Source organism: Anomaloglossus baeobatrachus, chromosome 12 (genome assembly GCF_048569485.1).
Source record: "Anomaloglossus baeobatrachus isolate aAnoBae1 chromosome 12, aAnoBae1.hap1, whole genome shotgun sequence".
NCBI lineage: Eukaryota > Metazoa > Chordata > Amphibia > Anura > Aromobatidae > Anomaloglossus > Anomaloglossus baeobatrachus.
In genome coordinates this window covers 86,025,426-86,051,442 of record NC_134364.1, presented here as the reverse complement: position 1 = coordinate 86,051,442, position 26,017 = coordinate 86,025,426, and the positions used below count along the sequence as shown (strand labels likewise).

General features: G+C 48.6%; 1 protein-coding gene across 2 annotated transcripts in view; it reads right to left on the bottom strand.

The window, feature by feature from the left end:
* Nucleotides 1-26,017, bottom strand: part of AKAP6 (A-kinase anchoring protein 6) — a 460,428-nt gene that overhangs the window by 403,262 nt on the left and 31,149 nt on the right. Inside the window, exon 1 of one of the 2 annotated variants that reach the window (XM_075329664.1) lies at nucleotides 4,165-4,403. The exons of the other annotated variant lie outside the window; for it this stretch is intronic. The gene's annotated coding sequence lies outside the window, so the exon portion shown is untranslated. Of the gene's footprint in view, nucleotides 1-4,164; nucleotides 4,404-26,017 lie in introns of those variants that run through there. 2 annotated transcript variants of the gene reach the window in all.

Sequence of the window (26,017 nt, the reverse complement as noted above, 5' to 3'; positions counted from 1 at the left end):
TGTCGCCTTTAGAGATAGTCCACTGCTTGCCACCTAGCCAGTAGACCAGGGCCACTACCCTGGCTACCCTTCACTAGGCTCCGACTTGAACTTCCACTGTCACTTGAACTAGCTCAACTCTCTGACTCCACTGGCTGGTTCCCTCCCCCGGATCCTCAAGACCCCTAGGTGGGCGCTCCCAATCCGCCTGGTCCCGCCCACTGGTGTGTCCCTCCTACCTTGAGGAGGGTGGCTACGATTTTCTGGCTGATGGAACCTGGTGTTGGATGGTGTTGTGTGGGGTGTGTGTTTTTCTGTGACCACCTGGCGGCGTCACACTACCTAGAATGATGTTTTTTTGCACTGTGCCAAAGATCATATCAGCAGCCTGTTTACACTGCAAGAATTTGAGTGGGGAGTGGGAGACTGTGCTGGCTGCGGTGGGGGCTTTGCTGGCTGCGGTGGGGGCTGTGCTGGCTGCAGTGGGGGCTTTGCTGGCTGCGGTGGGGGCTGTGCGGAGTAGTGCAGTGTGGTGGGCAAGATGTTTTGTCGGCGGTGCGGGCTTCAAATAATAGTGCCCGAAGTCGGTGCGTGCACAGATGGAGCTCTTAGCTCAAGTTCTCATCTACACACGTGCTGCCTCTGGCCCATTGATATCCCAGCGGCAGACTTAAGAAAAATGTCGCCTGGAGGTGGCACGTGCGCAGATGAGATATCGGCTTGTGATTAAGCCAAGAGCTCAATCTGCGCACACGCCGACTCTGGGCACCATTTCTTTGAAACCTGCAATGCTGATAGAGCATCTGTGACACCCGCGGCACGGCCCTGCTCCACACAGGCTCCACAGCCAGCACAGCCCCCACTGCAGCGCCTGCAGTATTGCCCTATTCCAGCACCGCCCCTGCCTCCTGTGACCCCGCTCCACCACTGCTGCCGCCGCATCCCTCCAGTAAGACACCACCAGAGTATAACACTGACTCCCCCATTTTTTTTTTTACCTTTTTTTCCCTCTAAATTTGGGGTGCATATTATAATCTGGTGTGTCTTATAAAACCAAAAATACGGTACATTTGCAGCAGGTCATGACAGTCAAAAGCTTTCTACTAAGTACTAAAGATGCTTGCTATGAAGGGATTGAATCCAAAACTGCAGTAGTCATTAAATCTAGCATTTTGTGTTGAATGTGGAGAAACCACTTGTTACATTAGTTGTATTGAGCTATTTTATATTTTCTTGTTTGCTTGTTTTATCGCAAACGGCAGAAAATTTGTGAATTTTGCTAAAAAAACAAAACGAATTTGCAATAGAGGTTGAATAATTTGGATTGAAATCATATGGATAGTAAACTGCTGAATTGCATAGCTTTGGCTGAAGCACTTGGGAAAACAAAACAATTGCATGATGTAATTGTCTCGTATTATCATCATAATATTAATATTAATTATGATTGCTAATAATAAAACAATTCTTAAATGGAGTGTTTTTAATGATTTTTTTTTGGCTTCCATCTATGTCTCATCTGAGTTCTGGCCATCTTTTATTGTTTAATGGGTAGGATAAGCTGCAAAATGCTTTTTGTGTTTTTACGTACCATGTATAACACACTGATAGGAAAGACGGGCACACAGATCAAAATGAATGAAAATCACATCCAACACACTGATGAAAACTGTGATTAAAGAGAACCTGTCAGGTCCTCTGTGCCTCCAGAACCACGAGTAGTTCTGTGCACATATCTATAATCCCTGCCTAACCGTCCCGTCCTGTATTTGCTCACATAAACAGATCTTTATAAAAAGTATTTCTAAAGTCCATTTATGATTTGCTAATTAGGACTTTGACTAGTCGAGGGGGCGTTAGTTCCCCAACTAGTTGCCCCAACACACATAAATGCAACTTGGATAGCACTTGAGTGTTTGAATGGGGAAATTCGGTACAAACTTAGTGCTTCTGAGAATTAACAATCGACACAAAAACAATTGCACATGTGAATAGCCTGGTCAGTGTGCTGTCAGCACACGTATGACACACATTGACATGTAATTTGAGCCATTTGAGCAGTGATAATGTGGCGCCCCTGAGTACATCAGGGTGCCACAGGGTACTGCATCCTTACCCAGGGTGCAGGGCCTACCCCCCCATGGTTCCAGGTTCCTAAGAAACCGGTGTCACTACCAACAGCACCACAAATCCCAATCAACACCACACATCATGACCTGTCAGACACACCAGTGGATTGGTCTAGCTAGAAAAGGGCCGCCCACCTAGGGGTCAAGCAGACTGGTGGGAGGGAAGTCAGTTCAGTGGAGAGTTGAGTTGTAGAGTCGAGTCGAGTAAGAGTCCTCAAGGAGAGAGGGACTGGGGAGAGTGCGCTCCCGGGGAGCTAGACCATGGTTGGGTCGCAGACGGTGGTCCGGGAACAGAGGAGTCGGGGATCGGTGGCAGTGACATTGGAAAAGGTGCGACGGACATAGTTTAGGAGGCCTGTCGGCACCAGCAAGTCCAAAAGAAACGGACCGGTACCGAGCACGACGGGGTACAGGACCTTAGGTCAGGAGCCGATTCAACATCCTGGCAATTAACCTGCAGAGAAAGGAGACCTTCAGGGACCTTTCCACAGAGCTCAGAGATTGGGGGCATCAGCACAACGCGGAGGACAGTGTTTTCCAGCCAAAAACAGCCCACTAAAGTCCCAAGTGCCATTATCCAAGAGCACAGCTACACCTCACAAGGGTAGCGGGGCCCTAACAGCTTCAAGCCGAGGGCTTACAGACAGACAACTAAATTGTGCACGGAGGTGGGCTCTGGACCATCAAGTGACACCGGTCGGAGCGGACACCTGGACGGGCTCCCCCGTAGCAACTGTGGTACACAGAGGACTTGGTTTACTTGCAGCGTGCGTGTCTACTTTATAATCCTCATCCTGCACCACGATTACCCACAGTGAGTACCCTGCTGCCCTGCACCCTGCTCTCCCAAATGAACTCCAATACCCCTGAGCCCGGGGCCATCCATACCTGTGGAGGGACTAACATCATGCTGCTTAACTCCATCTGCCCCGGTATTCCTTACAGCAGCGGCGGTACTCCCATTACAGCAACCCACAGCTGGCGTCACGAACGTATCCCCTGTAAATACCCCCCTTTTTAAAGATAAGTGTCCGCCAACCCCGGTCCGGGCCCTCTCGAGCCACCACGATCCCGGATCTGAGCAGCCTGACCAACACCGGGGCAGTACAATAGCTTCTGAGCCCAGAGCCTGACAACTCCATCAGTTAGAGAGCTTCAAATTCACTAGCGCGGACCACAGTTGATACCCTGAGATATTCTCTGGACTCAGCAGCAGTGTCAATATAGAAGGTACAAGCCGCTAAACAGTGATTGGCTGCAGCAGTAATGTGTGCTGTAGATGTGATGTCACTGCTGCAGCCAATCAAGAAAGACCAGAGCAGCGGTAGAGAGGCAGTGCTGGAAGATAAGTTGCAGCTATATTTGTTATTCTATAGGTTTCCATCCCGTTGGGCATATAACTTTTGACTCACTACTGTGTAAGCTTTATGACTTCTCCAAGAATCTATAATTATGAGAGAATACAGTCCATTTTGTTCTTATAGAAACCATCTTGTCTTATAAGTAAATTATGTCATAGGGCTAAGCTAACACTGATGGGCTGGAATATTTCACATTTCTACACACACCCCTGCGGCTCTTATTAGTGCATAGTTCTAAGGAGTTATTTCTTTGTTTTGGATATTATATAAACTGGTCACATGATGTAATAAGGCAGAAACTTTGAGTACACCATAAAGCGTATGCTGCAATGATTTCCTGAGATCTCATGAAACAAATCTTACTAATTTGGAGTTCTAATGACATAGAAGGAGTGTATTTTGCTAACAGTAATCAATATAGCTTCTTGCCTCCATTGCGCATACCAGTTATATTAACTCTGCTGTGTCTGTCATTGTCACATCTTCATTTAAAGATGGGTGTTGGGTACAAAGGACTACTCAAGTAGTGACCGATGAGCAACCATGCTAACTAAAAAAGTAAACAGTTTCTGATTAATTTTGCAGTTATATAAAGACAAGTAGACATGATTGCATTATAAAAGAAAAAGAGGGTGCGCTCCTGTGTAAAATCGAATGATAACTTATTACGTGTGCAGTGTGATGGACACACTCACCTGGTCCTGTTGTACGTCAGGTACAACACTGGGGAGCCAGCCGAAGGGAGGTCCACGGTGTACCGCTATGGCATCAGCGGGGATCTCGTCCTTTCCAGCCCGCAGTATTTCCAGCTCAGGCTGCCGCTCACACGATCGATATCCCACATGGAGAGCACAGCCGTCAGACCAGCACTGAGCTGCAGCTCCTCCTCTGTGGTGGACGGACCCGTAGAAAAGATGCCGGTGACTCACTGGCCCTTCAGAGGCTTGATGTGATTCAGGCAGAGTCTTGGAATAGCTGCAGCAGCCCCGTGCACTCCGGCTACCTGAGGAAGGGGGAACATTTAACCCCGAAACGCGTTGTGGCTTATAATCTTGCAATAAAAAAAGTTTTTTGGAACAATACCATCATCTTTATGAACTTTAATAGCAGCGCAGCCAACACCGTGGTTTTTTCATTATCCCCAAATCCATGATTGCATTATGTGTATTTAAAGGGGGAGGGAATCTTTTATAGGAATTATTGAACTCTTCCGAGTAAGGTGATTCATTATTAATGTAAACTTACAGTAAAAACTTAGAATGAATTAATCAGAGATAACAAGGCTAAAGAATTTGTAGTCTTATTAGGCAGGTAGGAATAGAGTTGTGATGATAAAACACTGCAAATTATGGTGCGGCACAGCCTATATGAACAACAAAAAAGGACTATTGACTGTAAGTTCCAATCACTAACACATTTAAAGGTATTTTTTTTTTGATGGAGAGGCACTAAAGACAATTCACAAATGTCTATATACACTCCTCGTAATAGTCCAAATCCAATCACTGCAGACTCTTATTTCAATATGCAAAAAAGGAAGTATTTAATAGTAGTTGTGTATCGCATTTGGGACACAAGGAAGTAACGTTTTAACCAATTAGGTCTTATTCACAAAGTCACTATGAAGAACAAAAAATGTATACAATAAATGTTCATAATTAATATTCAATATATACAATATTTAACCAAATTACATATATACGTATAAAGAAAAGCAATACAGATACAAGTAATCCATCTTCTTCAAGACGCATTGAGATTTCACAGTATATTGTAGTTCTAATAATTGAGAAAGTATTGTGTAGAACCTAAACAAGGTAACAGGCTATATGAGTACTTCCTAAGATCTATCAGATATTTATAGGAGGGGAACTTTGTATTTAATACGGACATTCATCTATGCGCATTATGACTTATTGTCCTTCTACAGCAGGGGTCAGGAACCTTTTTGACTGAGAGAGCCATGAACACCACATATTTTAAAATGTAATTCCGTGAGAGCCATACTCATCAGGTGGGAGCGGCGGTGGTGGAGCGTCTCAGAAGGTGCCAAGAGGCAGGGTAGGTGATGCTGCTAGCACAGAGGAGGGGCTGTTGTGTGTCGCTCAGGGAATGGGGTACTCTGTCCCGGGCTGTGTATCACTGGGGAATGTCACTTTGGTGGCCGTTGCCCAGTCCCGTGCCCTGGGTGCTTTTTTTAATGGGGAGTATTTACAGGGGAGATTAAAGTCATTGGTGTGACGCCACCTGCAGGTTGCGGTTAATATGGGAAAACCGCCGCTGCTGAATTGGTTACCCCTAGGGCTGGTGGTAATGGCAGTTATGGTGGTAGGCCCTCCGCAGGTAGGGCTGAGCCCGGTGAGATGGGTGATGGAGACTTTCGCCGTTAATAAGGGAGGCCACACCGTGGTTGTAGTTAATAGTCTCTACTCTTGACCCTCGGACAACTGGTTCAGGTCCCTGTAGTTCCAGTGCCAGTTGATGACTCAGTTGGTCTGTCCCCGGCACCCTCAGTATGGTTGTGTCCCCGTAGCGTGGAGCGGTTTGGGGGCTGACTGTCCCTTTTTGTGGCAGTCTCCTTGTCCGTACGGCGGGCAGTGTGGACCCTGTAGGGCTGGTCTGTATCCCGAACCCTGATCCTTGCTTTACTGGTGGTGCCCCTGGATATGTGGGTCAGTGAGGTCCGTGAAGGTCCCCTCACTGTGCAGGTAATTGCCAGGCCGTATGAAACTGATGCCTGACCTAGGGCCCTGTGCCCCATCGGTGCTCTGGTCCCAGTGGTACTCGGGTGTACCTGCCCTGGCGACTACTCTCCTGTGCCTCCGGGTCACCGTTACACGACACAGCTCTAGGCACATCTTTACACTTTCACTCCCTACTACTGACTAACTACTGTCCCCTCCCACCATTCCCGTCCTCTAGGTGGCCATCCCCTGGTGTCCGACTAGCCAATTACCCCTGGTGTGGACTGGGAACTGGGATTTTTGTGTGTCTAGGTGTTGCTGCCACTAATGTTCCAGGTCCCTGGGTGTAGGTCCTGCATCCTGGTGAGGATGCAGTACCTAGCAGTGCTCTGAGTGGCTAAGGGGTGCTATAGTTGCAGCTGAAGAGGGTCAGTATGCGGAGGGTCTGCGGTACTGCTGCAGGCTCATGGGGTGTCACAGCTGCAAGCACCATTGATATACTGGTGGGCTGCTTTGAATCTCCCGCAGTTGACCAATTCGACTTCAAGAAAATGGCTGCGGCGCGTGCGCAGATTGACACAATAGACTTAAAGAAAATGTCTGCGGAGTCCTATCTGCGCACGCGCCGCCTCTGTGGCCAATTCTTGAAGTCGATCTCGTCAACTGCGGGAGATTCAAAGCAACCCACAGTCCGCTGGCTACTGCGGGTTCACCACCTAGACACCCTACGAGCCTGCATTATCGCCGACTGTACGCCACCAGTGCTGCCTCGGTAAGCCATATGCGGTTTGTAAGACACACCCCCATTTTTCCCCCAGGTTTGGGGGAAAAAAAGTGCATCTTACAAACCTGAAAATACAGCATTTTTTTATTAACGATTTGTCTGCAAGCCAGATGCAGCCATCAAAAGAGCCACATCTGGCTCCTGAGCCATAGATTCCTGACCCCTGTTCAACAGCATATATTGTTCTACTATTATAGCACTTAATACTAGCCCATGGAATTCAGTTTTGTCCAGTATTATACCTATACAATACTTTCTCATTTATAAGGACTATAATTTACTGTGAAATCTCAAACCATCTAAAGGGTGCTTTACACGCTGCGACATTGCTACCGATATATCGTCGGGGTCATGTCGTTAGTGACGCACATCCGGCGCCGGTAGCAACATCGCAGCGTGTGACACCAAGGAGCGACGATCAACGATCGCAAAATCGTTCAAGAAAGGTGATCGTTGACACGTCGGTCCTTTCCTTAATATCGCTGCTGCCACAGGTACGATGTTGTTCGTCGTTCCTGCGGCAGCACACATCGCTATGTGTGACACCGCAGGAGCGAGGAACATCTCCTTACCTGCGTCCACCAGCAATGCGGAAGGAAGGAGGTGGGCGGGATGTTACGTCCCGCTCATCACCGCCCCTCCGCTTCTATTGGCCAGCCGCTTAGTGATGCCGCAGTGACGTTGCTATGACGCCAAACACACCTCCCCCTTGAAGGAGGGATTGTTCGGCGGGCACAGCGACGTCGCTGCACAGGTATGTGCGTGTGACGCTGCCGTAGCGATAATCAGGGCCGGCCTTAACCTGAATGGCGCCCTGTGCAACACTGCCCTTTGGTGCCCCCCCCTACTGATTTTTTACCCAGTTTCCCAGGAAACAAACGAGGACAGGAGGCCATCATTTTTATATCCTAAGAAAATTGATCTCTTTAAATGTACAATAAATTACAAATTTGTGCTGGAGAATCTGCACCTCAAATCCGCATTAATGTCACCACGTCTGATCTTTTTTTTTTAGAGGTCTTCCGATTTCAACCATTTATACCGAATCCATGGATATTACACCACACCCCAGCTCCGACTCCACCCCTCAAGCCCTCCACACTCACCACCATTCTTGGAAAAACGTGGGTGTGTGTATATTATATATTTATATATATATACACACACACACACACACACACACACACACACACACACACACACACACACAGTCATGGCCAAAAGTGTTAGCACTTTTGAAGTTGTTACAGAAAATAAAGCATTTCCCTTAGAAAATTAATAATACACCCCCTACACCTCCTCTCTCCATAACATACTCTTTACACCACCCCTTTCCATAATCTCTCCCCCACACTGCCCCTATTTATAATATTCCCCCACACACTGCCCCTCAGTGTACCCCCACACGATATCCCTGTGTATAATATCCCCACACACTGCCCCTCTGTAAAGTATCACACACACACACACACACACACACACACACACACACACTGCTCCTCTGTATAATATCTCTTCCACACACACTGCTCCTCTGTATAATATCTCTCCCACACACACTGCTCCTCTGTATAATATCTCTCCCACACACACTGCTCCTCTGTATAATATCTCTCCCACACACACTGCTCCTCTGTATAATATGTCTCCCACACACACTGCTCCTCTGTATAATATCTCTCCCACACACACTGCTCCTCTGTATAATATCTCTCCCACACACACTGCTCCTCTGTATAATATCTCTCCCACACACACTGCTCCTCTGTATAATATCTCACACACACTGCTCCTCTGTATAATATCCCCCACACACTGCGCCTCTGTATAATATCCCCCCACACTGCTCCTCTGTATAATATCCCCCTACACCTCAGTACACTATCTCCCACACATACTGCACCTCAGTATAATATCCCCCCACACACTGCTCCTCAGTATAATATCCCCCCACACACTGCTTCTCTGTATAATATCCCCGACACACAATGCCCCTCTGCATAATACCTCCCCCAAACACTGGTCTTCTGTATAATATCCCCACATACACACTGCTCCTCTGTATAATATCCCCCCACACACTGCTCCTCTGTTTAGTATCCCCCACACACTGTTTATTAATATAATATCCCCCACACACACTGTTCCTGTGTATAATATCTTCCCACCCACACTGCTCCTCTGTATAATATCCTCCCACACACACTGCTCCTCTGTATAATATCCTCCCACACACTGCTCCTCTGTATAATATCCTCCCACACACTGCTCCTCTGTATAATATCTCCCCACAAACACTGGTCCTCAATATATCCCCTCCACACACTGCTCCTCTGTATAATGTCCCACACGTACACTGCTCCTCTGTAAATACCAACACACACTGCCCATTTGTATACTATCCCACACACTGCTCCTCTGTGTAGCATCCCACACACACACACTGCCCCTTTATATACCCCACACACACTGCATCTCTGTATAATATGCACAAACACAATGATCCTCTGTGTAATATCCCTCATGTACGCTGCCCCTTTGTACACTATCCCCCACACAAGCTGCCCCTCTTTATATATATCCTCACACACACACACACACACACACACACACACACAATGCTCCTCTGTATATCACCCCACACACACTACCCCTCTGTATACTATCCCCCCACACACATTGTCTCTCTGTATAATATCCTCCTGGTATATATGTCTGCATCCTGGGCCCTTCCTGGTATGCATGTCCCCATCCTGGTTTATTTGTCCCTATCCTGGTATATATGTCCAATCCTGGGCACCTCCTGGTATGTATATCCCACTCCTGGGCACATTCTGGTATATATATCCCCATCCTTGTTTCTTTCCCCTTCTTGGTATATATGTCCTCCTCCCGGTATATATGTTCCCATCCTGGTTTATTTGTCCCTTCCCAGCAAATATATATATATATATATATATATATCCACATCCTAGGCCCCTCCTGATGTATATATATATTCCCCCTCCTGGGCACATTCTGGTATATATGTCCCCAGCCTTGTTTTTGTCCCCCTCCTGGGCACATTCTGGTATATATGTCCCCAGCCTTGTTTTTGTCCCCTTCCTGGTATATATCTCCACCTTCTTGTGTATATGTGCCTTTCCTGGGTTTCTCCTCATATATTTGTCTACTGCAAAAAGAAAAAAACCAAACATTTTACTCACCCTCCCCAGCTCTCACATCCTGCAGCGTCCTCTCTGAGCAGCAATGCATTTCAGCTGGGTGTGTGCCCTCCACACATCCAGCTAAAGAAAGGCAGGGGCTGCAGTCAGTGGGCACCCCCACAACCTTGGGGTGGAACAGCGCCCCCCCCCCGCGGCTGTAGTCAGAGCCCCCCCGTGGCTGTAGTCAGCGCCCCCCCCCTGCGGCTGGAGTTAGCGCCCCCCCGCCTCTGGAGTCAGCTCCTCTCCCCTGCCCCCGTGGCTGGAGTCAGTGCCCCCCACCCCGCCCCCCCTGCGGTTGTAGTCAGTGCCCCACCACCCGTGGCTGTACTCAGCGGCCCCTCCCCACCCCTTGCGGCTGGGCTGTAGTCAGCGGCCCCCCACCACCACCCGCGGCTGTAGTCAGCGCCCTCCCCCACCCTCTGCAGCTGTAGTCAGCAGCCCCCTCACCACCTGTGGCTGTAGTCAGCGGCCCCTCCCACCCTCTGCAGCTGTAGTCAGCAGCTCCCACCACCACCTGCGGCTGTAGTCAGCGACCTCCTCACCACCTGTGGCTGTAGTCAGCGGCCCCTCCGCACCCCCTGTGGCGGTAGTCAGCGGCCCCACCCCCCGCTGCTGTAGTCAGCGCCCCCCCCCGCAGCTATAGTCAGCGCCCCCCGCTCCTGTAGTCAGCAGCCCCCCCGCAGCTGTAGTCAGCGGCCCCCCGCGGCTGGAGTCAGTGGCCCCCCGCGGCTGGAGTCAGCGGCTCCCCCACCCCCGTGGCTGTAGTCAGCAGCCCCCCCACCGCCACCCGCGGCTCATAGAGCGCCTACCTCTTCCTGACAGATGCCGCGCGCTCGCCAGCTCCGCGTTGCCCACAGCACTGTGATGAGATGCAGAGTGATGACCTAATCATATTGGGCTGCGGGATGACGTACCACCTTTCTGCTCTGCTCCACTCACAGTGCCTCCCCCACCACATGGCTAATTTGAATGCGATGCCCTAGAAGGACTTCGCATGCACCTTAGTCATGTGCAGACTGCAGTAGTGGCTGAAGCGACACCGCGCCCCTCTGCTGTAGCTGTGACTGGGGCTCGGTGAAGGTGGTGGGCCCGGCTGGCCAGCGCTACATAAAGCTAAGTAAGTAACCAGCGGCGGTTACAGTAAAAATGCTGTGCTGGGACCGGAGGAGCCAGGAAATGTACAACTGCTTACCTCTCTGCTGCGCCCCCCCTGAAGCATGGCCGTCGGCGCCCTGTGCGACCGCACAAGTCGCACATGCCTAAAGCCGGCCATGGATAATGTTCGCTACGGCAGCGATCACCAAATGTCGCATGTACGACGGGGGCGGGTGCTATCGCGCTCAACATCGCTAGCGATGTCGCAGCGTGTAAAGCACCTTTAGAGAAGATCCAAACCAGAAAAAGGCAAAAATCCAGAATCCACAAATTAGAATTTTTATTAAAAAAATCTTTAAAAACTTTCAATCCATAGTAAAAGGCAAACTACAATGATCAAAAAGGTACCCGGTTTGCACTAACTGAATCCGTTGCATGAATTCCATGGATGGATGGGTGAGCTGACTTTTCCTTCCTTTATTATATGTGGGAGAAGATGGATTACTTGTATCTGTATTGCTTTTGTTTATATGTATATATGTAATTTGGTTAAATATTAAAGGGGTGGTTCACCCATTTTTTTTATTTTCTCTGAGAGTAACTCACCATTTTAGGTGTCTTCGTCATTGGCTTCTATTTGCACTTCTGCCACTGAGCGGCGCTATCCTGCACGCTCAGTGCCGGTCACATGACCCCCTGGTGCTGCGGCCGCTAGTATCCTCTTACGTCCCGTCAAGTTCCGGGCTCTCAAACTGGAAGGGTACGTCAGAGGATGCTGGCGCCCCTCACAGTGATTGACAGGGCTGTGGGCGGTGACTACCGCACGTCACAGCCTAGCATCGAGGGGAGGATCCGGAGGGCGTCAGTGTGGAGTGGTGAAGTGGACTGAGCGTCCGGCAGATGGTGAGACACGGGGCACAAGTGTGGAGTACAGGGGGGTTTCTTCAGCTGAAATCCCCCCTGTCACGTAAGTATCTGATCTCACTTTCCACCCACCCGCTCTGCTCCGATGTCAGGAGAACGGGCGGTGTCGGGCAGTGTGATCATGTGTTCCTCCCACCAGCACCACAGGATGCAGCAAGACACTGACAAGCTGGTGACATGCAGCGCCGCATGTGTCACAGCAGAGCATGTCACCGCTCTGCTCTGTCACCTGTCCTGCTGCATGGGACCAACTGTCTCCACTCTGTCACCTGCACCACAAGTCACAGAGTGGAGCAAGTTGATGACAGAGCACCTCTCTCCCCACTCTCTTCTCTCCCCCCCTCTCTTCTCTCCAACCCTCTCTTCTCTCCCGACCTCTCTTCTCTCCCCCCCTCTCTTCTCTCCCCCCCTCTCTTCTCTCCCCCTCTCTCTTCTCTCCCCCCTCTCTCTTCTCTCCCCCCTCTCCCTCACTCCCCCCCTTTTCCCTCGCGCTCTCTTTTCTCTCGCGCTCTCTTTTCTCTCGCGCTCTCTCTTTTCTCGCGCTCTCTCTCTTCCCTCGCGCTCTCTCTTCCCTCGCGCTCTCTCTTCCCTCGCGCTCTCTCTTCCCTCGCACTCTCTCTTCCCTCGCTCTTTCTTCCCTCGCTCTTTCTTCCCTCGCTCTTTCTTCCCTCGCTCTCTCTTTTCTCGCGCTCTCTATTTCCCCTCCCTCTTTCTCTTTTCCCTCCCTCTCTCTTTTTCCCTCCCTCTCTCTTTTTCTCTCCCCCTCTCTTTTCCCTCCCCCTCTCTCTCTTTTCCCTCCCCTCTTTCTCTCTTTTCCCTCCCTCTCTCTCTCTTTTCCCTCCCTCTCTCTTTTTTCCTCCCTCCCTCTCTCTTTTTCCCTCCCTCTCTCTCTCTCTTTTCCCTCCCCCTCTCTCTTTTCCCTCCCTCTCTTTTCCCTCCCTCTCTCTTTTCCCTTGCGCTCTCTCTCACTTTTCCCTCCCTCTCTTTTCCCTCCCTCTCTCTCTTTTCCCTCCCTCTCTCTCTTTTCCACCCCCTCTCTCTCTTTTCCACCCCCTCTCTCTTTTCCCTCCCTCTCTTTTTCCTCCCTCTCTCTATCTTTTCCCTCCATCTTTTCCCTCTCTCTCTCCCTCTTTTCCCTCCCTCTCTCTATCTCTCTCCCTCTTTTCCCTCCCTCTCTCTCTCTTCCCTTCCTCTCTCTTTTCCATTCCTCTCTCTCTCTTTTCCATCCCTCTCCCTCTCTTTCTCTTTTCCCTCCTTCTCTCTCTCTTTTCCATCCCTCTCTCTTTTCCATCCCTCTCTTTTCCCTCTCTTTTCCCTCTCTCTTTTCCCTCTCTTTCCTCTCTCTTTTCCCTATCTCTTTCCCCACTCTCTTTTCCCTCTCTCTCTTTTCCCTCTCTCTCTTTTCCCTCTCTCTTTTCCCTCTCTCTCTTTTACCTCTCTCTCTTTTACCTCTCTCTCTTTTCCCTCTCTCTCTCTCTTCCCTCTCTCTTTTCTCTCCCTCCACCCTCCCTTCCTCTCTCTCTCTCTCCCCCTCCCTTCCTCTCTCTCTCTCCCCCTCCCTCTCTCTCTTTTCCCTCCCTCTCTCCTGGCATGGTCAGTACAGAAATCTCTCGATCGTGGAGGGGTGAGAGGGAGTAATAAGCATGGAGTCCCTAATGTGTCTGTGTATTTATTTCTAATAAAGTATTTTTCTCTGTGTGATGTCTTTTTTTTAAACCCTTTATTGGAGATTCTTAATGGCTGGGTCAAACTTGGCCTGACATTAAGAATCTCGGGCTTTATACTAGCTGGTAAAACATAGCTGATATTAACCCCTTATTACCCAGCGTGCCACCTGCCACCAGGGCCACTGGAAGAGTTGGATACAGCGCCAGAAGATGGCGCTTCTATGAAAGCGCCATTTTCTGGGGCGGCTGTGGACTGCAATTCTCAGTGGGGGGGCCCAGAAAGCTTAGGCCACCCTGCGCTGCGGATTCCAAACCCCAGCTGCCTAGTTGTACCTGGCTGGACACAAAAAAAGCGAAGCCCACGTCCATTTTTTTTTTAATTATTTCATGAAATTCATGAAATAATTTAAAAAAAAAAGGGCTTCCCTATATTTTTGGTTCCCAGCCGGGTACAAATAGGCATCTGGGGGTTGGGGGCAGCCCGTACCTGCCTGCTGTACCTGACTAGGGTACAAAAAATATGGCAAAGCCCACGTCATTTTTTTTTTAAGTTTTTAGGCAAAAACCTTTAAAAAAAAAAAAAAAGGCTTCCATGGATTTTCCATTGCCAGTGAAGGCTACACCAAGTAGCGGGGGTTAGCAGCCAGTACCTGCTTGGGTTACCCTTAGCAATAGAAAATGCAGCAGGAGCCCACACTGGTTTTTTTTTACCCCTAACCTAGGGTTATGTGTTTGTTTGTTTTGGGGTTTTTTTGATGATTTTTTTTTTAAAAAAACAAAAAACGACATGGACTTCGCCTATCGAGCACCAGAGCATTTTACTGCTCACTCATGCCTATTCCTGACCACAGCGCAAGCAGAACAAGTAATCAGATGACTCCAGTGTCAACCAATTACTTGTTCTGTGTCCCCCTGCATTCATCGCAGCGTGTGCGGGCTGTGAGGTCACCTGAGTTCAGTCCAGCACTGGAGTCAGCTGATCTGAACTTAGCTGAACTCCAGCCCGCACACGCTGCGATGGATGCAGGGGGACACAGAACAAGTAAGGCCTAAGCCACACGGCGAGAAAATCGGTGTGAGTGGAGTGTGATAAAACATCGCATTCCATTCGGACCAATATTAGCCTTTGTATCAGCGCACATGAGCAATTATTTTCTCAGCCGTAATCGGACCGAGAAAACAATCGCAGCATGCTGCGACTGTAATGTGAGACTCTTTCTCTTTTACCCATTCAAGTGTATGGGGCAAGAGAAAAATCGCACTGCACTCGCAGTACACTGATGTGCAGATCGAGAATCGCAATAGCCAACTACGGAGGAGAGAGGGAGATAAATCCCTCCCACCCCTCCTCAGTGCCGGCCCGCCCGCCCCACCGCAGCGCTGGCCCGCCCCTCCTTAGTGCCGGACCGCCCTCCGCAGCTGAGGTCCGCTCGCACAGTCGGACCTCAGTCGCAGGGACACACGCATGACGCTTGGCTCTGCTGTACTGCCAGCGTGAGCCGAGTGTCATGCGAGGGGATTGCAGTAATCCCCGTGTGGCCCCGGCCTGAGCGGCCGACACTGGAGTCAGCTGATCTGAACTCAGCTGAACTCCTGTACACACAGCCCGCACACGGTCACATATGATCGGCAGCAGGCAGTGACTGCAGCCATTGCAGTGTGTGCGGGCTGTGAGATCAGGAGTCAGCTGATTCCAGTGCCGGCCGATAAATTCTGTGTCCCACTGCAGAAGGATCCGGTAAAATAACGGTTGCATGCGCTGCACATTTAATCCACAGGATCCGGTCATATGCGGTTTGCGGTTTTTTGCCTACAGGCAAAAAAACGCTGATGTGAAAGTATCCTGCAAAATGCATGCCACACGGATGATACGGACGACACACAGACTAGGCAAGAGGGGAAAAAGCAGTCTCATGACCCCTTCATTTTTTTTTTCCAGTTATTTTTTTCACAACACACACACACACACACACACACACACACACAGACTATGAACTATATGAGCACGAGCAGAGCATAGACGCTTTCTTCCCCTGGTTGTGCAGAGCTGGGAGCTTCGGCTGTCTCTGCTGTGATTGCTCTATCCACAGGGAAGAGGTAGGGAGGAGACTTTGGGTGCAGAGGAGAGCTGAGTGGGTGTGTTAGATGCAGTGGGTGTGTTAGATACGTTAGATACAGCCCTAAAGCCACAAAGAATTATGGGAATTTTAGTAACTGAACCCAGGAAGTCAGAAGAGAGATTAACCCCATCAAAGCTGGAGCCAGCAATGAGGATGTGCTGCTAGAGCACAATAAAAGGTAATATTGCTGAAATAACATAATAATAGATGTGTGGAGAGGCACATATTAGCAAGATTTATGAGAAAAAAAAAATCAGTTTTGGTAACTGGACAACTTCTTTAATACGCCTGCATGGAGATAAGTCTGCAATACGGTTTTAGTCACCTCTACTTCCTCCTGCATGGGACTTCTGTCTACAGCTGACACTACACAACACTAAACAGGAACTACATTTTCCTATATCATCTCGTACTCTGCTCCCCCTCCCTGTCTGGCTAGGCCTAACCCCTTACTAGCCCAGAGGAATCTAGTCCTATCCCAGGAAAACCAGTGACATTGTGTAGCCAGTTTCCACAATGCAGCACACATCACTCTACCCCCTGATATATACCTCACAATAATGAAATTGTAACTTACACTATGTAACACCTTACACAATACCACATTGTAAACACAGTACACTACTATGTTAAGATCATTGGTGTCTTCATGGGGCACATGACCGTAGGTCCTCACCCTTACATCCTTCCCCTCTTTAACCATGGCCATCCTCAGATATCCATCTCTGCAAGACACCAAACATGCATAAAACAGGCATAAAATCACTATGCACTATTTTCTTCTCTGGCATCCCGACGTCTTCTCACTTCAGGTCTTCCCAATCTTGGTCCCACTAGGTTGGAACCCCGGATGCCACCACAGTTTAATTTCATGTAAACAAGCGCCTTCAGACCTACAGAGAAGCTGTCCTGGAATATCCATCCACACATACAGTCCCTCAGGTTCCTGACCTGTCCGAAACATCGAATCGTGCATCCCCCTGCCCCTTTCAATGACAGTCATTAGGACAGTCTCTCAAGGGCAAAGTTTACAAGAATCTCTGGGCAAAGTCCAGAGGGGCTTTTTGGGGTTTTCATTGGGGTTTGTTGGGCAAACTCCATAGGGGCTTTTAGGGTACAGTCCCTGAGAGCTGTTGATATCGAGTTCTTGACTGAAGGGGTATCCTCCTACAGTCACGCTGTTGCCTCCGGGGCCAGACTTAACCCCAGTAAGTCCAGTCCATAAGGCTTGAAGTCCTTCCAATCCAGCAGGGGGGGTGTAACAGCTGCAAAACTTCAGTGTGGGAACCAAACATGTAGTTCAGGTCCACTGGGACTTCGGGAGGCATATGATCCCTCTCAATCAGACAATAGTTCTCACACAGGCCTTTTCAAGTCAACAGGGCTTTATAACAGAGCCTTAACCAAGGCTCTTCTGCCACACAGGCTGCTCCTCCGCTTCCAGAAGGACATTTTCTCATTCAACTTTTATTAGGCCCCAGCATTCCTTTCCAATGCCAGGTGCTCTCCAACCTCCTCATCTGGTCCCAAGTCTATAGGCTCCAAAGTGGGCAACTCCACGGGAACTGACAGTGCAACTTCTTCCGTGATGGAGACTACCATAGGTACAGAAACTGCCTCTTCTTTGTGGCTTCCTGTCGAGTTCACCACCTCTTCCATCTGGGTCCTGCACTGGATCTGAACTTCACTACATATAAGGCCCAGTGCCGGGTGTGGGACCGCGCTCCAGCTGATCCACACTGGAGCTGATGGTTTTGCTCCCGGCTGCCTCTGTTGGTGATAGCTGCCCACAGCTCTTGGGGCCATTAGGTGGAGGAAGTCTCCCATCGTAGGCTCCATCTTCACATGGCACCACTCAATGGGTATGGGAGGCTCCACACTTGTCGGGATCTGCATGCAAAATGCTGCCAGCCAGCCAGCTAGCTACGACCCTGCTAGAGCACCACTGGTCTGTCAGAATACACCTTCTATTCAGGGCTGTTCGAGAATACCCCATTCGCCTGCTTGGTGAAGAGCACCCCTCTTTTGTCTCACAATGCGCCGCCATGGAGCTAAGTTTGTAATCCGATTCCGGTCGCCTCTGCTTCCTCCTAAATAAGACTTTTGTCTGCAGCTTACACTATACAACACTAAATAGGAAATACATCTCCCTATATCAGTTCCCACTCTGCTCCCCCTCTCTTTCTGGCTAGGGTTAACCCTTCACTAGCACAGAGGAATCTAGTCTTATCCTGGCGGGACCAGTGACCTTGTGGCCGGTTTCTACACTAAAGCTCACACCACTTGACCCTCTGACATATTATACCTTACAGTAGCATCATTGTAACTCACACTGTCACACCTTACACAATACCACATAGTCAACACAGTACATTGCTATGTTAAGATCATTGGTGTCTTCACGGTTGGGGGGCACACGATTGTAGGTCCTCACCCTTACAGATTCCATTCCCCAGACAACCGTTAATATCTTAATTAATAGTAGCCAATGCTGTAAGTTGGGGAATTTCTGCACATGGTTCTCATGCTTAATACTGGATAAATCAAATGTTTTGAAAATTGTGTTTCCATTTTGTATCATTTGCTTATCAGTAACATGTCTCTCAATCCTATGATTTACAGAGCTCCATGACTTTTCCTTCTTGGTGTTGCATTTAGAGATGAGTGAACCTGTGGACGTTCGGTTTGGCGGGTGCAGCCGAACCGTACCTCCATAGGTTTGGACTTTGGCAGTTCTAGTCTCCGCCCACATACAGCCAGCCATTTTTCATTTTATTTTTTGTATATACACACTATAGTAATGTAGCAATCCAAGTATGGATAAAATTCAAAAATAGCATATAAAATACACCTTTATTCCTAAACTTGCAGGAGCAACAAATATTACTCCAGAACACACAAGTCAGGTACTGAAAGCCATCACTAATAGAGGTGAAGAACACCCTGACCACATAGGTTAACCCAAATAGGTGCGCGCCCAGAGGGGTCACGTATAGTGATGGCCACTAGAAATAACAAACACATGAAAAAAACTAAACAAACATAAAGAAAATTTGATGTTGCTATAAGCAAAGGACAGTGGTCCAATTGGCAGAAAAAACACAACAAACAAAATAATACCTAAAAAAACAAAGTACAGTGCACTCCATTGACTGACAATGGTCAGTCATACAGATACATAAAATGCAATAAGTCTTTAGGCATTATAAAAGGAATGGTCTCACCCAATCCCTTTTGAAGGAGGGACATGCAGTCTCTTGGTCCTGAGTAGTGGATTCGTCTGCCATGTACTGGCCCTACCACCTAACAGATATAAAATAACAAAAGACTGCTGCCCCAGACTTCCGTCCTAACAAGGACGGACCACAACTAGGTCTCAAGCTGGACCCCTATGCTGACCCTGATGACATCCCGGCGTCCCGACGCGTTTCGTCACTAAGACTCCTCAGGGGACATGATAGTCGTCAGTCAGGTCCTTGCTTCCAGCCCTCACAAAACCATAATGTCAGAGGTTCTGGCGTGGTCAATATTGGGGTCATTTAAACCTATGGGAGATATCATTGCTCCAATCAGAAGCTACATCCCACCTGATGCTTATTCAATCAAGATCATGTGGATACCCTCATGTGGGTTTGGATTAAACACGTGTACTTACACCCCCTATGTGATGTCACAGGCATTCCACCAATGTGACGTCCATGTTCTCCAGGGGAGCTGGTCCAATCAGCGCTTAGGTGTATGCCCACGACAGGTGCACACTCAGGAGTCCTCCCCATGTCCTCTCTAATCGGGTGTTTACTCACATCCGGCCGGGGAGGCACATCTCGTGTGCGCCGGCATCAGGGGGGAGGGACTTCCTGTTGCCCGTGGTCATGTGATCGGGGATTTCCCCGCATCACTTCCGGTCCATCGTGTCAGTCATTCCATCTCCGAAGCAGCTCCCACATGCGTAAGCAGCAGGGGAGGTGCTTCCCATTATCCACGGACACGTAATCGGAGGTGGGCGTCAGGACTTCACTGCGCATCCCCTCCCGCTCCATGCCCAATATGGAGATAAGGGGGCTGCCCCCTCTCCATGGGGATACGGTCCGATCAACATATCAATGCTACAGCGCACATAACCTCCCACCCCCATAAACAACAAGAGTACAGGGGAAAAATAATGCGCCAAAGCATATAGCCATAGTAGGCTTCATTTGACAGATCACCGTTATTCATGTGGGCATGTTTGGGGGGTATCTCAAACACCTAATTACCTCAAACATAGAGGTTACAATAAAAATAATCCAACCCATCAGGATAATCAGATCCACAAGGTGTTGTTATATTATCACATATGTATGCAACTGCAATTGGCAGATGCATACATAATACTTGTGACAATTATTGATGAATAAATAGAAAGGGCAAGGGCAAATTTCTTACCATAATTCCATTTAATAAATACAAAAGGGTATAAATAGAATAGGATGGCAGCGAACCACAGTCCATAAGGGACTAAATAAAACTGTTGAATAGTAGCTGGTCATTTAGGCCTTTGGGGGAGAGGGTTTCTAGCTGGAAGATCCATTTTGTCTCCCTTTGCAGGATGAATCTATCCCAGTCCCCCCCTCTCTTTGGTCTCAGGACTTTGTCGATTCCAGTGAACCTCAGGACACTAGCATCTCCGCCATGTTTCTCAGTGACGTGTCTAGCCACCGCCGTGTCCCTGCGATGTTCGACGTCACCAAGGTGTTCACCAATCCTCCGTCTAAGTTCACGGATGGTTTTTCCGATATATTCAAGACCACAGATACAATCAATCTTGTAAATGACCCCCTGTGTACGGCAGTTGATAAAATGCCGGATAACGTACTCTCTCAAGTTTACATTGCTTCTGAATGTCTTGGTGGTCTGTATCACCGGGCACGCAATACAACCTGAGCACCTAAAACATCCCTTGACCCCTCTTGTCAGCCAGTTGTCCTCGACTGACCGTGCAAAATGACTGTGGACCAGCCGGTCCGAGAGGGATTTACCTCTCTTATATGTAATTTGCGGTCTAGTCGGGAGAATAGGACACAGGTCCTTGTCCATTTGCAGAATGGCCCAGTGTTTACCTAGTATCCGACGTACATTATCCGCCCCGTTGTCAAAGGTGGTTATAAATCTGGTTATACCGAACTGGGTCTCCTCTATTTTTTTCGGGACCAAAAGTTCAGTTCTAGATCTTTCCCTTGCCACATCATAGGCTCTTTTAATGATGGTCTTTGGGTATCCCCTCTCCTGGAACTTAGCTCCCAGATCATTCGCCTGTGTGTGGAAATCACCTTCTCTGGAACAATTTCTTCTAACACGAAGAAACTGTCCCTTCGGTATACCCCTCTTTAGATGTTGTGGATGACTACTGTCCCATCGGAGAAGGGAATTAGAGGCTGTCGGTTTGTAATAGGTGCAGGTCTGTAAATTCCCCATCAGGTCCTTCTGGATCAGAACATCCAGAAAGGGGAGAGAGCCATTCTCCTCAAAAGCTGATGTAAACTTTAGACCAATAGTGTTCCTGTCCAGACCCGCCACATAGTTAGACAACTCATCCCTGGCGCCATTCCAGACCACCAGGATGTCGTCTATGTAGCGGGCCCAGATCTCAAAATATGATGTTAACTCCTCCGTTTCAGATGTAAAGATCATAGTCTCCTCCCACCAGCCCAGGAGCAAGTTGGCATAGGATGAGGCACAAGGGCTCCCCATCGCGGTGCCCCTGAGCTGGTGGTAGAAACGGCCATCGAAGAGGAAAACATTCTTGGTCAAGCAGAAGTCAAGGAGTCTCAAAACAAAGTCATTATGTTGCTGATACTGAGTACCCCTAGTCGAGAGGAAGTATCTCACCGCCTCCATCCCTTTATCATGTGGGATGGAGGAATAGAGAGCCTCCACGTCAATGCTGGCGAGAGTAGCACAAGATTGAACGCTAATACCCTCTAACTTGCGTAGAAGGTCCGGTGTGTCCTGAACATGGGACTGCAGGGCCAGGACAAAAGGCCTCAAGATCTTATCAAGATATATTCCACAGTTCTGGGTTAGACTATTGATCCCCGAGACGATCGGTCTCCCTCTCAGGGGATCCAATCCCTTGTGGATTTTGGGGAGGCAGTAGAAGGTTGCCATAACAGGATTTTTTTGGAGCAAAAATTCGTATTCCAATCTGTCAATAACTCCTATTGACAGTCCCTCATCCAAAATCCTTCTCAACTCTTCCATGTAGGTCCTAGTGGGGTTCCCTGGGAGAATCTCATACGTATCCTTGTCACTCAGCAATCCCAAACAGAGATCAACATATCTGTCCTTATCCATGACGACCACATTGCCACCCTTGTCTGAGGGTTTTATGACAATGTGGTCGTCACTCTCCAAATTTCTCAGAGCCTGGATCTCCAAGCTATCAAGGTTGTACCTGGAGTAGGGGCCAGTCACAGAAAGACTCTTAAGCTCATCTGTCACCAACCGCTCAAAAATGTCAATCGCTGATAAATCCCCAGCGGTCGGTGGCATCTTAGAACTTTTATTCTTAAGATTTGTGAATGGACCAAGACCCCTCAAGTTAGGATCCTCCTCCTCCAAACTACTTAAGAGCCTTACATCTGGAAGTAAATCAGATGGAATGTCAAGATCTTGACAGACCCTGGCATCCTGCCTGAGAAAATGCTTCCTCCACCTCAGTTTCCTAAGAAACAAACTGAGGTCTTTGATGGACTCGAATAGATCAAAATTGGAGGTTGGCACAAATGATAATCCCCTTTTCAATAAATCAATTTCTATTGGGCTGAGTATCTTATGGGACAAATTGATGATCTCTATATTGGGTGTCATTTCCCTCTGTGGAATTGCCGGTTTCTCAGAAAATGGGGCTCAAAGGACTGAGTGGGGGAGGTGAAGTCCACCCTTTCCCCAGGTTTAAAGCCACCCCTGCCTCTACCTCTGCCCTTATTTTTGTTTTTCCTGGACTTCCTGAAGTTTTCAGTATCGGAGGTTTCAGTGTCCGTAGAAGATGGCACTGTATGAGGGATGTCTGGGCCTGGTTGATTATTAAGGACCTGATATGCTCGATTGTCTTTAAAGTCCAAAATATCCCTGTTATACTGTTTATGTTTTCGTTCCTTAAGATGGTATTGGAACCTTTCCAAACTATCCTGTAATTTCTTTTCTTTACTGGTAAAGTCTGGCTCACCAGAATATTTTTTAGTGACTTCAATAGATTCCCTGAGTTTGGCATTCAGCTGTGAGAGAGTGGCCCTCTCCTCCTCTAGCATAATCTGCATCAATCTCAGGGAGCTATTGGTGGCCTCTCTCTCCCAATTGGCCACAAAAGAAGCACTTTTATACCGTGGCCCAACTGACAGTTGAATTCTCAGGCCCCTTGGGACTATTCCAGCCTTAATGTAGCTCTCCAGGGACTGAACCTCCCACCAAGAGGCAATTTGGTCCCTGTACACTTGAGTCAATTCATTAAAGGCTGCCCCATAGGACGGTATATATTTCTTCTGTGTGAACTCTTTATCAGAAAAGACATTTCTAGCCTCAACCAACCATTCCTCAGTATTTAGACCAGTGGAGAGGAACCCTGCCATCACAATGTAGTAATGTAGCAATCCAAGTATGGATAAAATTCAAAAATAGCATATAAAATACACCTTTATTCCTAAACTTGCAGGAGCAACAAATATTACTCCAGAACACACAAGTCAGGTACTGAAAGCCATCACTAATAGAGGTGAAGAACACCCTGACCACATAGGTTAACCCAAATAGGTGCGCGCCCAGAGGGGTCACGTATAGTGATGGCCACTAGAAATAACAAACACATGAAAAAAACTAAACAAACATAAAGAAAATTTGATGTTGCTATAAGCAAAGGACAGTGGTCCAATTGGCAGAAAAAACACAACAAACAAAATAATACCTAAAAAAACAAAGTACAGTGCACTCCATTGACTGACAATGGTCAGTCATACAGATACATAAAATGCAATAAGTCTTTAGGCATTATAAAAGGAATGGTCTCACCCAATCCCTTTTGAAGGAGGGACATGCAGTCTCTTGGTCCTGAGTAGTGGATTCGTCTGCCATGTACTGGCCCTACCACCTAACAGATATAAAATAACAAAAGACTGCTGCCCCAGACTTCCGTCCTAACAAGGACGGACCACAACTAGGTCTCAAGCTGGACCCCTATGCTGACCCTGATGACATCCCGGCGTCCCGACGCGTTTCGTCACTAAGACTCCTCAGGGGACATGATAGTCGTCAGTCAGGTCCTTGCTGCCAGCCCTCACAAAACCATAATGTCAGAGGTTCTGGCGTGGTCAATATTGGGGTCATTTAAACCTATGGGAGATATCATTGCTCCAATCAGAAGCTACATCCCACCTGATGCTTATTCAATCAAGATCATGTGGATACCCTCATGTGGGTTTGGATTAAACACGTGTACTTACACCCCCTATGTGATGTCACAGGCATTCCACCAACGTGACGTCCATGTTCTCCAGGGGAGCTGGTCCAATCAGCGCTTAGGTGTATGCCCACGACAGGTGCACACTCAGGAGTCCTCCCCATGTCCTCTCTAATCGGGTGTTTACTCACATCCGGCCGGGGACGCACATCTCGTGTGCGCCGGCATCAGGGGGGAGGGACTTCCTCTCTAATCGGGTGTTTACTCACATCCGGCCGGGGAGGCACATCTCGTGTGCGCCGGCATCAGGGGGGAGGGACTTCCTGTTGCCCGTGGTCATGTGATCGGGGATTTCCCCGCATCACTTCCGGTCCATCGTGTCAGTCATTCCGTCTCCGAAGCAGCTCCCACATGCGTAACCAGCAGGGGAGGTGCTTCCCATTATCCACGGACACGTAATCGGAGGTGGGCGTCAGGACTGCACTGCGCATCCCCTCCCGCTCCATGCCCAATATGGAGATAAGGGGGCCGCCCCCTCTCCATGGGGATACGGTCCAACATATCAATGCTACAGCGCACATAACCTCCCACCCCCATAAACAACAAGAGTACAGGGGAAAAATAATGCGCAAAAGCATATAGCCATAGTAGGCTTCATTTGACAGATCACCGTTATTCATGTGGGCATGTTTGGGGGGTATCTCAAACACCTAATTACCTCAAACATAGAAGTTACAATAAAAATAATCCAACCCATCAGGATAATCAGATCCACAAGGTGTTGTTATATTATCACATATGTATGCAACTGCAATTGGCAGATGCATACATAATACTTGTGACAATCTATTTATTCATCAATAATTGTCACAAGTATTATGTATGCATCTGCCAATTGCAGTTGCATACATATGTGATAATATAACAACACCTTGTGGATCTGATTATCCTGATGGGTTGGATTATTTTTATTGTAACTTCTATGTTTGAGGTAATTAGGTGTTTGAGATACCCTCCAAACATGCCCACATGAATAACAGTGATCTGTCAAATGAAGCCTACTATGGCTATATGCTTTTGCGCATTATTTTTCCCCTGTACTCTTGTTGTTTATGGGGGTGGGAGGTTATGTGCGCTGTAGCATTGATATGTTGGACCGTATCTCCATGGAGAGGGGGCGGCCCCCTTATCTCCATATTGGGCATGGAGCGGGAGGGGATGCGCAGTGCAGTCCTGACGCCCACCTCCGATTACGTGTCCGTGGATAATGGGAAGCACCTCCCCTGCTGCTTACGCATGTGGGAGCTGCTTCGGAGACGGAATGACTGACACGATGGACCGGAAGTGATGCGGGGAAATCCCCGATCACATGACCACGGGCAACAGGAAGTCCCTCCCCCCTGATGCCGGCGCACACGAGATGTGCCTCCCCGGCCGGATGTGAGTAAACACCCGATTAGAGAGGAAGTCCCTCCCCCCTGATGCCGGCGCACACGAGATGTGCGTCCCCGGCCGGATGTGAGTAAACACCCGATTAGAGAGGACATGGGGAGGACTCCCGAGTGTGCACCTGTCGTGGGCATACACCTAAGCGCTGATTGGACCAGCTCCCCTGGAGAACATGGACGTCACGTTGG